Raw genomic sequence first — 16,845 nt, forward strand, 5'->3', positions numbered from 1 at the left:
ATTGCGAAATAAAAGTGCTTTACAACAAACGAAATCTGAAATAACTGGCTTCCAGGAGGAATTCTCAAGCACAAGGGAAAAGCAAGAAACTGTAGGAAAAAATGAAGAGTTCCATAAGGGTAGTGACTTTACAAAACAATTATAGGAATATCTTGTGGTGTTTAAAATACAGAATTAAAATGCATAACAAAAAAGCAGAAGGGATAAATGAATTTAGAGTTCTAAGGTCCTTATACTACCCAGGCAATGCTAAAGCATTAAATTATTATTGATACAAATTATGAATTCATGTCATAATAAAGCAACCACTGAAAGAATAATTTAAAAGCAATAAAAAGGTAATAGAGAAATTAAAAACATGGAATTCTATTTAAAGATATGATTAACCAAAAAAACTTCAGAACAAAAAGTACATAACAGATGCGTCAAATAGAAAACAGTAAGATTCAGATATAATCCTCAAAGTCTCAAGAATTACTTACAAATCAAGAGACTAAATAAGCCAAATGAAAATAGTGTACTTACAAGAGACACATATCAAATATAAGTAAAATTAAAAAAATAAATAAAAAGAAAAAAACAAATATAAGGACAGAGAAAAGTTGAAAGAAAAAGAATGGAAAGAACTGTACTGTGCATATTCTAAACAAAAAAGTTCACAGAGCTATCAAATCAGACAAAAGAGACTTCAAAGAAAGAAGTATCACCAAGGATAAAAGAGGGACATTTTATAATGTTAAAAGAGGTGCTCTACCATGAATATATCACAATCCTAATTTTTCATCCAAAATACATAAAGTAGAAACTGACATAGTTAAAATGACAAACAGTCTTAGTGGGAGATCAACATAGTAAATGACAAAACAAGCAAATAAAAATTGACAGATATAGGAGATTGCACGTTTAAAAACCTGACTCAATTCATGTATGCACCCAGCAACTGCAGCATACATAATACTTTAAAAAACACAGGACCATATAATGGGCCGTTAAGCAAATCTCAACAAATATCAAAGGAATAAAACTACACAGAATATGCTCTTTGATCGTACTACAACTAAGAATAAATGCCCAAATACTGTTATTGAAAATAATTACACTTTTAAATAACCTGTGAGTCAAAGAAGAAAATATAGGGGAAATTAGAAAGTATTTTAAATGGGATGATTATAAAAACCTGACACATCAAACTTGTAGGATGTGGCTCAATCCATGGTTAGAGGGAAGTTTATAATCTTAAGTGCATGTATTAGAAAATAAAAGCAGCTGAAAACTAATTTTCTATGTATCTACCAAAAGAAAAAAAAAAAAAAGGGAACAGCAAATTAAGCCCAAAGACAGTAAAAGGAAATGAGAGCAAAAATTATATATATCTATTATATAAAATAGGAAAATAAATAAAATCAAAGTCGGCTCTTTGAAAATACTAATAAAACCAGATATTCCTCCAAGCAAAACTAATCAATAAAAGAAAAGGCACAAATTACCAGTAACAGGAATAAAAGGGGGAATCATTACTGATTCTGAGAACTGAAAGGGATAATAATGATGGACTGCTGTCACAGCAAATTGTACATGCCAAGTTACTTCCGCACTAGAGGAAAACGGAATTCTATCTGACTGTCTTCCTGTCTTTGGAGCAGAGCCCTGTACCTGGCACATATCAGTCTCAATAAATGTTTGATGGATGATTTAGCTCCCTGAAGGAATTAGAAGGCCAAGGGTGGAGCTTTACTTACTCAATAGGCTATAGGGGCTCGGTTGTTCCCTTCTGTAAAGAGTTTTACTCAGATTTACCAGTTCTTTGGAAGTGGCATTATTTTTGTCTGACAATAAAAGAGGAAATGAAACACTATGCTATCATCAAGAATCACACTTGGTCAGAGTGTACCGCCTGAAATGATTATTTACTTTTACTGAAGGTTAATTGTGCAAAAGAACAAGAAAGACAACTTTTTTCCTTGTCCTCTAGTAACAATTTATCAACGGAATACATTTCTCCTTATCCTGTATGTCCTTTTCTTCAACTCCAAAAGCTGCGTTTTTATATTTCAGTCAATAGTTTTCAAATTGAGGGGGTGAGTTTCTATCAAAATCACTTGGGGCTATTTTAAACTCTAGAACTGATAGATTTATCATAGAAGGCGTGTGTGTGGGGGGGTGGGGAGTTGGGGAGACTGAGCACCACAATTTCAGACCTTTGCTTTAGCTATTCTAATCGACATTCATTCAACGAAGCTGCATTAATTGCCTGCTAGGTACTTAGGCTACCCCACTGAGGCCAGAGACAAAGATGGCTCCATCCTGAAGAGCCAGTGTGTTAACAGTGAGCTCTCGGGAAGGAAACTGGCTCCCCGTATGCCAAGTTCAAGGACTGTGCTGAGCAGTCTTGAGGCAAGTGCAGGTCTCAGCAGGAGAGGAGTTCCGAGCGGAATAAGGTGAACTCTGAGCGCAGGAATAGAAGAGGCGCCCCCGTACTGCGCATGTGCCAACCATGAACCAACCACCAACCGTGTCACAAAAGCTCTACCGCAGGGGAAAATGCTGCCCGCCAATACATAAAAGCAGAAAAGGAGAGAAGAGAAGGAAGGAACAATTAATGCCAGGGATTTCAGGAAGTTTTCCCAAAGACGAAATATCATTACAGGATGAGCAGAATTTTGCAAAACAATAGAACTGATATTTGGAGTCATTACATGAGAGACACTGTTCCCTTTATTACCTAGTTTAAACTTTGTGACAAACCCTCTTCAAGAGAGCATTCTGTTTTCCTTACTATACAGGTAAGGAAAGTGAAATGCAGAAAAGTTAATTAATTTGTTCAAGGTTTATGTGCACGGTTGTAAGTGGTGGGGCCAGAGTGGGAACCCATGTTTCCAGCTCTAGAGCCTCAATTGTTAAACCACTTTTCTAAATAGGTAGTTCTAACAGACATCAGGGAAATAAATGCTAGGGTTCAAGGTTGATGTAGATGATACAAGGCTGATAAGGGCAAGGCAAGACTGTGAAGGGCCTGTGATGCCTATTATCCTGTGGGCAAATGGAAGGTTTCAAATCTGAGCATCGGTGTGATTAGATTCATGTTTTAGAAAGACAGCTAAGGTGACATCCTCAATATAGAAGCCCTCTCCACCCAGGGAACAAAAACAACATCAAAAAACTGAATCACAACATTGTCAATCAGTTCAGTTCAGTCGCTCAGTCGTGTTCGACTCTTTGCGACCCTATGAACCGCAGCACGCCAGGCCTCCCTGTAAAGTAACAACAACAACCAAACCCCGCTACTGCCTCCAAACACTGTTAGGGCCAATTGTGGGGGGCGGGGGGGGCGCAGTGAGAGTTGATGCCACTAAAAATATTAAAATGACAAGACCATAAACTCTTGCATATAAATGTGCATATGAAACAAAACAGAGGTTGATGACTGATTTTTGCCTCCTTGGGTTAAGCATTTTTTTAAAAATATTCAAGTCAAACAAGTAACCCACCTCCCATCAGGAACTCAAGAGTCCATGACATGATGGCCTTGGCAAGACAACTCATTTTTTTCTGCCCCTTTTGGTACTTCCTGCTTTAGTTTATGTCAAGAGCTAAGTGGCCTTATCAGTTTAAAGCGCAAAATAAAAACATGAGTCAGCAAACAGAGATTTCCTTCCCTCTTCTCCAAATACAAACATTTCACACTGACAAAGACAAAAAAGCACTCAACTGGTAAAGAACCCCCAAGAAGTCTTAAAAAAAGGGCGAGATTTGTTCCTGTAGCTTCACTTCTAGAAAGGTACACTAAGGAAATATTCTGCTCTGAAAACGTAAAACTGTTTTTTCCACAATGATTTTCATCAGAGTATTCTTTACTGTAAGGAAAAAAATAAATATCTAAAAATTTGAAAATAGTTAAGGAAGCTGTAGTATAGCCCACTCAAAAGAATATTATGTAGTCCTTAAAAATTATGTTCATAAAAATGATAACTTGGAAAAAACCTTAAGCAGAATATAAAACTGTGTATATAGCTTGAACAACTATGTAAATATATCAAAGTATTAACAGTGGCTGGGTTTGGAAGGTTAAGTCTCTCTCGTTCCTACTTGTTAAAACTTTTCAAACATTCTTTATTGAAAATCTGTAACTTTAAAAAATTTTAAAAGCCTCTATACATAAATATTTGCAAATGACACACAAAAAAACCACCTTAATTCATTAATTCAAGCCACATACAAAGTCTACTTATAAATCAGATTAGACTTACAGTGGGACCCGATTTAGGACGTCATAAAAATGCAGTTTAAGACAGGGTTCTAAAGTCAGTACCTTTCCCTATAGAGTCTCAGTCATGGAAAGGATTTCTATTAGCACTACCAGAACCAAATGTGAAAAATACGCTTATAATGCTCCTTTTGACGTGGCTATTGAATTCTGCAACTTATGTGGTATTCCTTAATGTTAAAAGAAAAAAAGCAAAAAGCTGTAAAATAACTTTAACTGCTGTGTGAACTTGCTCTACATTGAAAGGAACCCTCATTAGCCAATTGCACAAGGGGCGTTTTCTTCATCTCTGCCTCATCTAGTAAAGAAACATGTAATTATCCAACTGTGTGAATATCAACAAAATACACTCTCTGCCATGCAATACCTCAGATCCCAGATTCCCACTGAAAGTTTCAAAGGAAAATTATTCTAATTTTATCCGAAGATACGAAAAAAAAGACATGGGGGTGGGGTGGGGTGGGATGGGGGTTGGGGGCTGCCAAGCACTACAAATCGAGAAAAGCACAAGAAGAGGGGACAGATGATGGCCAGTTGCCCTCTGCAGCTTCACACTAGTGCTGTTACAATCTGTGCACTGGCATGAATTCAGTGAACTAGACAAAATAAATGATCCCTTTAAATACTGAGGAACAACTAAATCGTTCAACAAAATCAGCATAAAATATAGGCTCCAAAAGCGACCGGGGGAAAAGTATCAAAGACTCCTTCCAGGTACCTTAAAAGAAGTAGATAAATGGTCTATTGTCAGTGAAGCAAGTGACTCACCCCAGACCCCAACCTCTTGCTCTTTGGTTCATTACTGTCTTAACTCTAATGGTAAAACATCAAGGCATAAAGATCAAAAGAATTAAGGAACTAAAAGTATGGGATATCGATTAACTTCGCTTTAGAACTGTTTAACCATTAGATAAGTTATTTGAGAAAGAAGACAACTTTGTAAAGATTACCTTTCTACGAAAAAGTCTGATCCATTTTGATGGAGAAAGTATTTCCAAGTAACTAAATAAACTGCATGTGTATTTCCTGACTTATACCACCAGCTCTTCTTACACTGATGATCTTGTGAAGAAACAGAAAAAGACTTCAGTTCTCAAAGAGCAACTGTGGGGCTTTTGAGAAATCATAAGCAAACTATATGATTCCTGTAGTTTAGTGGTTGTCATGTCTAAATCATTTCACCATACACCTCACTAGAATGCCATGGAAACAGAAGTACCTCAGAGGTGTATTGCATAAAGTGACTGGTGGCAATATTAATTAGTACTGTGGAAAGGTGTTTTCTATCCTAACATCCAATTTTAGATAGGATTCAAGGCCTGATGAGAACTCTTACCTCCCCTGAGATGCTTGAATTAAAACATCAAAAAGGGTCAAAAAGTGAACATACCAGGAAATCTGTAATGTAACTTTTCATTACTCCAAAATGGACTATTTTTTTTTTTAAGTTGCTTTCTTTCATGTAGGTACTAATGTCAACCACATACTCCTGATCAATTGCGTCTGGCTCTGTGACCCAACAGGACCATATACCACCAGGCTCCTCTGTCCATGGGATTTTCCAGGCAGGAATACTGGAGTGGGTTGCCATTTCCTTCTCCATATATACTCCTAACCAAGAGCACACTCCTCAAAACAAATCATGATTGCCAAGAAGGATAAAACAGACACCCAAACATTCCTGACACTCACAGAAACCACAGAATCACAGACTAGACACTACAGATTTGGGTTGAAAATGTTAGGTAAAAGACCAGGACACCAAAAGAGTGTCTAACAGGCTTTTTAATGGTGAAGTGCTCCCGGGCGGGGTTCCCGGACCCAAAAAAGGCAGGTCGAGGAAGTCTGCGCCCGGTGGGTGTTGGAGGTGGCTTATATGTGTTCGTTGGGAGGGATGGTCAGGTTAATGGATGGGGGTTCGGATAGGTCGCCAGGCCGAGGCATCGCAGGCTGATAGGTCCTTCCATGTGGCTGGGGTGGGGCGGCTTTAGCTGGCAAAGTGTGCTGTCATTGATTCCCGGGATCTGGGAGGCGCCTTCCGTTAGGGACTTCCCCCCCGCCTGCAGGGGAGAGAAGGGGCAGCCCATCATGGCCCCGGGGTCCAGCCTTACAGAAAATGCTTAAAAAGATGAAGGCCCGCAAAGAAAAATATTCCAGAGACTCAATGCTAGTATATATTTTAAAACATAAAGAGCAACCCATTTAAGCCAAGAACCCAAGAACTGCCATGAGCTTTGCTGGGAAGAGTAAGATGCAGAATTCACAGAAGGAAGGGGAGAACCATACCAAAAAGGACTAAATAAAATTAGGCTACAGAATTAATGAAAAGTTATGAAGAATTGGGAAACTACCAAGCTTTGGATAAAGCTAAAATACCTATTACTTAAAAGCAGAACCAAAGACACCCCACAGACTGCCTGAACAGGAAGGCTGAAGCCACACACGCGCTCACATTTCCAGCTGGAAAACCAACCCTAGGAAGGGGACCAAGGAGAAGCAGTAATGAAGACAGGCAGAGAGAGTACTCGGGGAACACACAGGACACCAACTCCAAACAGCTCTGAATAAAAGCATCATAGAGCATTGATCACACAGCTCCTTAAGGAAAATGCTACACCATCATCTACTCTTAAGGCAAACGAGGGAGGAAAATAAAGTTAAAATTGCTACACAAGTACAATGACATCCCAATGAGGAAAAAATAGAGAGAGAGAGAGAGAGAGAGAGAGAGAGAGAGAGAGAGAGAGAAGGGTTTTCTCTAGCTATCTCAGTCTCAGAAAAGACCCCAAAGTAACAATGGTCTGTGATTTCAACAAATCATCTGTTCAAATGTTTCTATTCGCCCCGGTTGCTCCAACCAGGAACTCAGGTGGTTTTGAGATACTTGTCCTGTAAGTCCCTCTACATTTCTTTTTCATATATCAAACAAGCAGTTAGCCCTCAACTTTCATTCAACATTTCCCAATTTCAAACAAGTCAAATGCAGCTAAATAAAGCTCGCCACTAATCAAAAGGAAGGGAAAAAAAAATCCTAGAACAAGAAAAAAGTACAGATGACTAAAACCTCTGTCTCTTTGACAGACTTAAAGTACTTTTTAAACCATCTATTTCTTTGCTCAGAAGTTGGGCTAAAAGGAACTCAACTTTGACTGAGTCTTTAGGGGGTAAATATATATACATGTGTGTATATATTATGGGTGTATATATATATAAGCTATAAATATACATATTTATAGTTCCTATACAAGAAAGCAACATGAACATCCACTGGAGATCACAGAGGAATTCTGCTGGTCTTGGAACAGCAAGAATGTCCTATTGCCACAAACACCCAGAAAAGTGGAAGTTGCTCAGTTGTATCTGATTCTTTGCGACCCCATGGACTATACAGTCCATGGAATTCTCCAGGCCAGGATACTGGAGTGGGTAGCCTTTCCCTTCTCCAGGGGATCTTCCCAACCCAGGGATCAAACCCAGGTCTCCTGCATTGCAGGCGGATTCTTTACCAGCTGAGCTACCAGGGAAGCCCAAACACCCAGAAGACAGACTTCAACTTTCCTGAGTTTCTTATTATTCAGCCTGTTTCAGTTACTTCCAAACCTTTCCCCACTTTCTAAATGTGAGACTGATGACACAGAATAGCTAGTCTGCCTCCTTTTCATTAAAATTTTTTTTCAGAGATTAATTTTCCAAATCTGGAGAAACTAGGGGGTGAAGGTGGAAGAGAGGACCAGCTCTTGAAAGCTAATTTTCATCATGCAATCATGCAGGTACTGGTGCCTTTAAAACACAGGCACCAAAAGCCTCTCTTCCAGTCTCTTAGGTGTGATCTGAGGGACAAGCCAGCAAGAGCTGCCGAGATGTGGTCTCTCTCAACGGAGTGTTAAGTGAGCGGGAATCGTAGGAATCAAAAAGAAAAGGATGCGCCTACCACCTGCCACTTGAAGTTCACTGCAGGCTGTAATATTTCAGCCAAATGATTTCAAAAGCAGCATCCTCTCAATGAAAAGGAATCAAGGGTTTATGGATGTCACACTTAGATGTGTCTCTAACTGATAGTGCTGTAGTTTACATATTCAAGTGGACTAAGTACGCTATTCAATGTATGTTCATTGTGTTGGGAAATTCTTCAAGACAAGAACTCTTTCTGGTTCTGTGCTGCTACACAAGTGCTTCCATCCTGACAAATTCAGGCTGCCGGCAGGGGACCTGGTCAGTTTTTCTTAGTCATAGATAATCCCTGCAGAATAGCGTCAGTTTGGTTTTGTTTCACTAGATGATACTTGTTTAGTTAGGTAAATGCTTAAAGCAGAGTTTCCTTACTGTCCTCAACTTCAACCAAGAAACTTGGCTTATTTCTACATCTCCTTACCACCTCCACTAAAAGTTGAATACTAGAGTGGGTTGTCATTCCCTTCTCCAGAAGATCTTCCTGACCTAGGGATCGAACCTGGGTCTCCTGCATTGCAAGCATATTCCTTACCATATGAGTTAAAGGGAAGTTTCTAAAAGTTGTACCGCATTCTTTAATCCCCCTGAATTCCCCTCTCAAATTTATGCTTATAATGGAAAACCGTCCTTCTGTATGTGGTAAGCCTATCAAGATATCCAGGTCCTAAGGTCTGTCTAGTCAAGGCTATGGTTTTTCCTGTGGTCATGTATGGATGTGAGAGTTGGACTGTGAAGAGAGCTGAGCGCCGAAGAATTGATGTTTTTGAACTGTGGTGTTGGAGAAGACTCTTGAAAGTCCCTTGGACTGCAAGGAGATCCAACCAGTCCATTCTAAAGGAGATCAGCCCTGGGTGTTCTTTGGAAGGAATGATGCTGAAGCTGAAACTCCAGTACTTTGGCCACCTCATGCGAAGAGTTGACTCATTGGAAAAGACTGATGCTGGGAGGGATTGAGGGCAGGAAGAGAAGGGGACGACCGAGGATGAGATGGCTGGATAGCATGACCAACTCGATGGACATGAGTTTGAGTGAACTCCGGGAGTTGGTGATAGACAGGGAGGCCTGGCATGCTGCGACTCATGGGGTCGCAAAGAGTCGGACACGACTGAGTGACTGAACTGAACTGAAAGACCTCACTCTGATAAATCTCATCTCTAGTCACCTTAACTCAAGAACTGCAGAGTTACTGGCTTGCAGCTGCTTACTCCTCAAACACTGGAGACGGCAGAGCAGAGGCATTTCCAAACTTCACTGTCTGTCTATAGGAGGAAAAGGTCTGTAGTAGCTGTCTCTTGGAAAAAAATTCTTTTAAGTTATCATAAAAGAGCAATTTTACAGCTTGCAAAGAATGCTAAATGTGGTAAATTTCCATTAAGTGACCAGTTATGAATGATTCAATCATTAACAAACGGAAGAAACTATGTTAGTTGGGCTATTACCTTATGGAAGGATTGTATTGGTAGTTTTTACACTCATATTGACTTTTTATACCAACTTTTCAAGGTGCATATCATTATCTCCATTTTACTAATACACCTGAGGGTCAGAGGTTAAGTAACTTTTCCCAGATCATTTTCTAGTAAGCGGTAGATCTACAGTTTAAACCAGGAACAGATACTGAAGTCTATTCATCAGGTTAAAACAGTAAGTAATTCCAATGCTAAATTCACAGATGAAAATGGAATAGGCCAGAGGAGGAAAAAAACTATCCTTTTTACTTAAAACAAACAAACAACAACGCACCAATGCTGCTGTATTTCAGTTTTTGGAACACTGCTCCTGCCCCACCGGTCTCCCAGGTGCTGTTTTATGACCACAAACACGCACATCTGTAGGGCTGAGTGACATACACAAGGCAGGGCCGCCTGAGCCCTCTCCCTATATTTAGATCCTCCAGCTCTGCTCTTAATTGAGTCATTTAATCAGAACCCTCTAAAAGGGAAACACATCCATATTCATCACAGGCATCAAAGGAAACATCTTTACAAGTTATATCCTTTTACAAACCAACATGTGGTCTCACGCCACTCTCCCAATTGTTAACTCCTCCTCTGGGAAGAACGTGGAATTTTATTTCTTTTTATCACTTGAAAAAATCACTTCCCTCCTAATTCAGTAAAACTGGGTGGAGGCCACTTCCTCCACAGGTGAGAGAAATAAAACTTGTTGCGCTGTCATTGTCAGGAATTTTAAAGCGAACCATTTATTTCATGTGCTTGCGAACCAGAAACAAAAGGCAGGCCAAAATCCAGAGGGAGAAATCAGGACCCAGTCTCCAGACTTTCAGATCAGATCCCCACCATGTTTCTGTCATTTTAAGACATTTCTAAGTGAGAAAACAGGAGCGTCACTTGGAATGAAAAAAGGCAGGTCTAAAGGGAAGCTTTCCATTTAGCAGCTGCTCTTTGAATAAAACACCTCTGAGCCTCAATTTGCTTTTCCACCCATGAAATTTTTATTTTACCACCTACCCTACTGGGTTGTTACCAGCCTTAAATAGGAATACGTAAAATTGATTTGAAAATTCTAACATGCTGAGAAAAGTAACATATTTACAGAGTGGGTTCACAGTAAGCTAATTTTAATATTCTGTTTACACAAACAAAAGTTTGTGTCTTAGTTTTTGTCTGTCCAGTGAAGTTTGAACTTTGTACAAAGAAAATGATAAGAAAAGCTGATAACCACTGCAGTTATTCAGCTCATTTGACAAACCCCAGAATATATTAGATACTATTTTTTTTTTAATATTTATTTGGTTGCTCCAGGTCTTAGTTGCAGCATATGGGATCTATTTCTCTGGCCAGGAATCAAACCTGGGCCCCCTTTATTAGACACTATTCTAAGCATGGGGACACAGCACTGAACAAGAGGGGAAAAAAACAGTTAAAAAAAAAAAAAAGTTCATGCCTTCATGAGACCTACATTCTAGTGGTCAGGTCACCTCACTGAGAAGGTGATCTTCCAACAGAAGCCTAGAAAGGTGCGAGATGGAGCCAGTCTGAGGATTTACATGGCAAGCAGACGGGGAGCAAGGACGAGCAGAGGCCAAGAGGCAAGAATGTGCCTGAAATGATCCAGGGGCAGCACGGAGTCAGCATGGCCTGGATGGAGAGAGGGAAGGGAGAGGAGCAGACAGCAAAGCCACAAGCACTCTGGAGCTTTTTTCCGTCTGAACTGAGCTGGGAGCAGGGATGCCAATGTGGTCCCACCGCCAGCTTCATGGGGTGACTATGGTGTGGCTGGGCTGAGAACAGGCTGGAAGGTGGGCGAGCAGGAGTGACAGGGTAAGAAGCAGTAAGGAGACCAGTTAGGACACTACAGCAGTTGCTGTAGTTCAAGATGATAAAGGTTTGGATCAGTCCAGCAGAAATGGTCGGACCTTAGCTGCTGTGGTGGCTCAAATGGTGCAGAATCTGCCTGAGATGCAGAAGGTCGGGGTTCAATCCCTGGGTCATGAAGATCCCCTGGAAGAGGAAATGGCAACCGACTCCAGGATTCTTGCCTGGAAAATCCCACGGACCGGGGAGCCTGGAGAGCTATACAGTCCATGGAGTCACATTACTGAATGATTAACACATTCTGAAGTCACGGCTATGAACAAATACATTTTATGAAGAAAATACTTAACCATAAAGTTGGTGATGTCTGTTTAACTTTTAATTCTGGGATCTGTTAAAATCCTGTATCACAGCCCTCTGTGATGGCGTACCTGAGGTGGAGTCAAAGGTCACCAAAGAAGTAGCTCAAGAATGATCATGGGAGGTCGAAGGGGAGTTGGGTGTGTGTGAGTCAGTCATGTCTGAGTCTGCGACCCCAGGAACTGTAGCCCACCAGGCTTCTCTCAAGAATGATCATGGGAGGTAGAAAGGAAGGGGAGGGGGGAGAGATGGAGAGAGAGAGAGAGAGAGAGAGAGAGTGAGTGAGTGTTAGCCACTCAGTGGTGTCCGACTCTTTGTGACCCCATGGACTGTAGCCCACCAGGCTCCTCTGTCCATGGGATTCTCCAGACAAGAATACTGGAGTGGGTTGCCACTTTCCCAGGGGATCTTCCAGACCTAGGGATCGAGCCCATGTCTCCTGTGTCTCCCGCACTGCAGGCAGATTCTTTACTGTCTGAGCCACCAAGGTAGCCCCAACAGAGGGAATAAGGACAGTAAATCCTGTAGTGATGAGGGTGGAGGATGGGGAGTGAATACTAAGGAGGGGAAGTGTGGCACAGTCTGACATGATAGTCAAAGCTGGGTGTTTTTATGGAGGATGCTGGAAGCATGGTCTGAAGGGGGCAGTGAGGAGACCCCCACTCCTGTAGACCCTGTGGTATGAGGGTTGTGAGGGAAACAGCCGGAGAAACAAGCTCCCAGGGAAGCCGCATCCTCAGATGAGCATGATCTTTGTTCAAGACCATTCACGTACCAAATAACCCAGAGGTCCAACAAAAAGGGAATGACTAACTTATAGTACGTCCGACAATGATGTTAACAGTTAAAAGAGCAGGGGGAGGACAGCTTCTCATGTCTAACATGGGAAAAAACCCCTAATTGTTCAGTTTAAAAATAAGCTGCAGAACACTACACCCAATACAATCTCTTTTTAAAAACTCGAATGGAAACAAAACCTGTACATGTGAAATATATGTGTACCTTGAAAAGCCAGGAAAGAAACAAATCTGAACAACCAGTTACTTTATGGAGTGAGCTGGTGGAGAGGCGAGGAGGAGAGCAGACCATTTTTACTTACAACCAATAACTGTTTCCAATTTAAAACCCCAATAATAAAAACAAATAAAAACTGAAAGTAGGTTAAGAGATTTGTTCTACATGGCCCCAGAAGACAATATTATGACTAACAGGTGGCAAGATTTATCTTTTTATAAAGAAAAAAAAAAAAAAAAACACTGAAAGTGTTTCTGTATAGAACAGAATTATCACTGAACTAGGATTACTAGAAATATATTCCTATATATAGATTTGGGATATATAACCTAATGCTGGATGAATAGGATATTTGAAAGGAATGTACTTTTTTATTAAGCAATTCAACCACATGATCAAAAAACTCAATTTTACAAAATGGCATGTTATAACAAAAAATAAGTTTCCTCCCCGTTCCAGTCCCCTTCCATTAATAATTCAAATATCCTTCACATTTTTCAATGCATGAATTTTTAAACCAAAGAAACGTTCTGTATTAATCAGATACCTCAAAAGCAATTCGGTCCTGTCCTTTCCCAGTATGTCAATCTGTTATTTGGAAGAATAAAATAACTCCTCAAAATCTAAGTTTACATAACCACTGAAACAAACATTGAGATCAGCCAGATTTCACTCCCCTTCACAATCAATGACATCTTGTTTTCAATCTGCCAAAAACCCAAGCTGGACTAACAGGCTTTCAGGAGGACAAACTGCGCAAAGAGCGGCTGCCTGCTTCACCTACAGCAAGAGCTCCCTCCAGCTAAGAGCAAAAAAGCAGCAGAAGCGCTTGTCTTTCATCGGGTTAGGGAAACGATGCTATGGGTACAAGCAGACTTCACCTACAGAATGAGGTGAGACCTGCACCACAAACCTAGACCTCTTTCGCCTCAGGTCAGTTGTTTAGTCCAGTTCTACCTATTAGCCTCCCCAGAGTCAGTTATTTACCAATGGGGATGGAAAAACCCAATAAACAAGAGTGCACTTGGAAGGCTTCCGAATGCAAGTTCTCCTCTGTATGTTCAACTTTCTAAGCAACTTTACTCTCCACTAATTCACTATTTAACTGAACAATTCGGTAAGGGCTTACATAAAAGGTACAATAGAAAAAAACTGGGCAGGCTACAGTTTCCAGCATCACCAAGCTCACAGTTGCTAAGTGGAGGGGAGGCGTGAAGGGTGGAAGAACCACCTTATCAGGTTGACTGTGATAAGAGTCGAAGGACGTCTTCAGGCTCTGTAATTATCTAAGGGAGGGTGGACAAAAACCTGTGCCATTTCCTTACCACAACTCCATCTCCTGTGCACCCCGGGCTTTCTGTTACCTACCCTGATGCAGAAATCCAAATGAATTTAAGCTATCAACCACGTGCATCAGTGGGGATGAACTATAGAATGGATCATCCAAAGCAGCCTTAATAAAAATTAACCATTACTTCTCAAATATGTATTATACTTTTATCAAAGAAGTTTTTCATTCCTTAGCACATTCTGCTTATTACACTAATCATAAAACTATTCTATACTCTTGAGAACATACCAAATTCTAAAGAAATGCCTGTTCAAGATTCTAATATAGCTGTGGAAAATACATAGATGACAGAGTTAACTATGGTTTTATTATAAAAACTTAAAAACCTATTCCATCACAGAAATCACTCTATCCTCCTCTTGAAATTCATCGTATTGGCAGCAGTCTTTACAGAATATCTGAAACATGCCAGTTCGAGGACTCCATAAACTCTCACCACCCACTTCAAAGGGCTGTCATGCCAGTGGTTCTATGGGAAACATCACGCAAGAGCGTATCCATGGTGCAGTCAATTTCCAACACAGCTCAAGTATTCAGAGAGAGCAAGAAAAGCCTTCTGCTCTCACCACCACCACCATCACAATGAAGCACCAAGCTCTGTTCCAAGCTCTTATACCTATTAACTCTCTTAATCCTTACAGGAATCCCATGACGTAAACACTGTTTTAGAGATGATGAAACCAAAGTGCAGAAAGGTTAAGGGCTTGCCAAGGCAACCCCTCTACCATCCTGCTTCTCCTCAATAACCTCCTCCTTTGTCTCATGATTAAAGGAGAGGGACTGACAAGCAAGGATTTGCTTACAGTTTTATTTTAATCCCTCTAGCTCCTTCCCGCCCCAACTTTTGTTTTTGGTGTTGTTTTCCTTCTTGGTATCTTGCCACTTTCCTAGAACATGGAAAAACCAAGAGTTTTACCAGGGCGGCAAGTACGAGATTAAGTCCATTTTCATCTAAAGAGCCTAAAATAGGGATAAGAAGTTATAACTACACAAGGCCATTAGCACCACTACCGCACACTAACAGCCCATGTTATGTGTTTGAGTATTAATATTCTTTTCTTGTGATGAATCTGTGGAACATTACAATTAAACTCCTCTTAAGAAATTCATTTTCTTTACATTCTCACTGATTATTCTCTTTTTAAAATCTAGTTTATTTTTACCAATTACTGTGTAGTGGGTTTTTTTTCCTCTTTCATATGGCACTTTTTTATTGTGTGAAAATATACAAAACACAAATTTTCATATTAACCATTTGAAGTGCGCACTTTAGTAGCATTAAGTATGTTGACACCATTATGCAACCATCACAATCGTCATCTCCAGAACTTTTCAAGGTTTTTTTCTTTTTTAAAAAAGTAGAAGTACAGGCTGCATTTTCTTATCCACTCCTAAAAGGGAAACACTTGGGCTATCTCAAATTTTTCCTTTATAAATGATCCTCTAAGAAATAACTTAGGTTCCCTGGTAGCTCAGCTGGTAAAGAAGCTACCTACAACACAGGAGACCCTGGGTTGATTCCTGGGTCGGGAAGATCTGCTGAAGAACGGACAGGCTACCCACTCCAGTAATCTTGGGCTTCCCTGGTGGTTCAGCTGGTAAAGGATTCGCCTGCAATGCTGGAGACCTGGATTTAATCCTTGGGTTGGGAAGACTGCCTGCAGAAGGGAAAGGCTACCCATTCCACTATTCTGGTCTGGTGAATTCCAGGACTGTATAGTCCATGGGGTCACAAAGAGTCGGACATGACTGAGCAACTTTAACTCACTAAGAAATAACATATTAAAAAATAAGTTTTTAGTAGCCAGCCTCTTAAGATTGTAAAGTCTCCTTTCATTCTGATTTTCTGAGATTGACTGACTAGATTTTTTTTTTTTTTAATGTTTTCTTCCAGTTTTACTTCAGGTCCTTTACTGAAAATATACACAAAACAGAACAAAAATTACTGGGCTTTTTTCTTTTTCATGAGGTTAACACTGTTCCATTCAAGTAAATGTACAGATGGAAAATAACTAAAGGACTCTGCCAACTATCACATTTTATTCTAGAAAATATTAAGATATTCATTTTAATGGCTCATACCCAGCTGGCAGTCACAATGCTATCTAGAGATAGGGGCAAAACAAGTACTCTCAACTCCGGGAAGATTTGGGGGAGGGGATAAGGACACAGCCAACAGCAGACAGGTGTGGCAGCAACAGCGGTCAGGGACACAACCACTTCTGGGTCCCATCGGCCTCCTGGTCCCCTTGGTTCTCCCCTGGTCCAGGGTTTCTCACCCTCGGCATCACAGGACATCTGGCTACATCCCTGGCCTCTCCCCATGAAATGCTAGCGGTAACAGCCCTGCCCTCCCCACAGCTGTGACGCCCAAGCGCTCCTCCAGGCCCCGCGGACGGCCCCCGCGCTCCTCCAGGCCCCACGGACGGCCCCCGCGCTCCTCCAGGGCCCGTGGACGGCCCCCGCGCTCCGCCAGGCCGTGTGGACGGCCCCCGCGCTCCTCCAGGCCGTGTGGACGGCCCCCGCGCTCCTCCAGGCTCCACAGACGGCCCCCGCGCTCCTCCAGGCTCCACGGACAGCCCCCCGCGCTCCTCCAGGCCGTGTGGACGGCCCCCGCGCTCCTCCAG

The 16,845-nt window shown here is 41.2% G+C and overlaps 1 protein-coding gene across 4 annotated transcripts in view; it reads right to left on the reverse strand.

Moving 5' to 3' along the window:
* The window catches only part of SMAD1 (SMAD family member 1), an 85,813-nt gene that overhangs the window by 48,699 nt on the left and 20,269 nt on the right, over positions 1-16,845 (reverse strand). The gene's annotated exons all lie outside the window — the stretch shown is intronic.

The sequence above is a fragment of the Oryx dammah genome, unplaced genomic scaffold, assembly GCF_014754425.2.
Source record: "Oryx dammah isolate SB20612 unplaced genomic scaffold, SCBI_Odam_1.1 HiC_scaffold_12, whole genome shotgun sequence".
In the NCBI taxonomy this organism is placed as follows: domain Eukaryota; kingdom Metazoa; phylum Chordata; class Mammalia; order Artiodactyla; family Bovidae; genus Oryx; species Oryx dammah.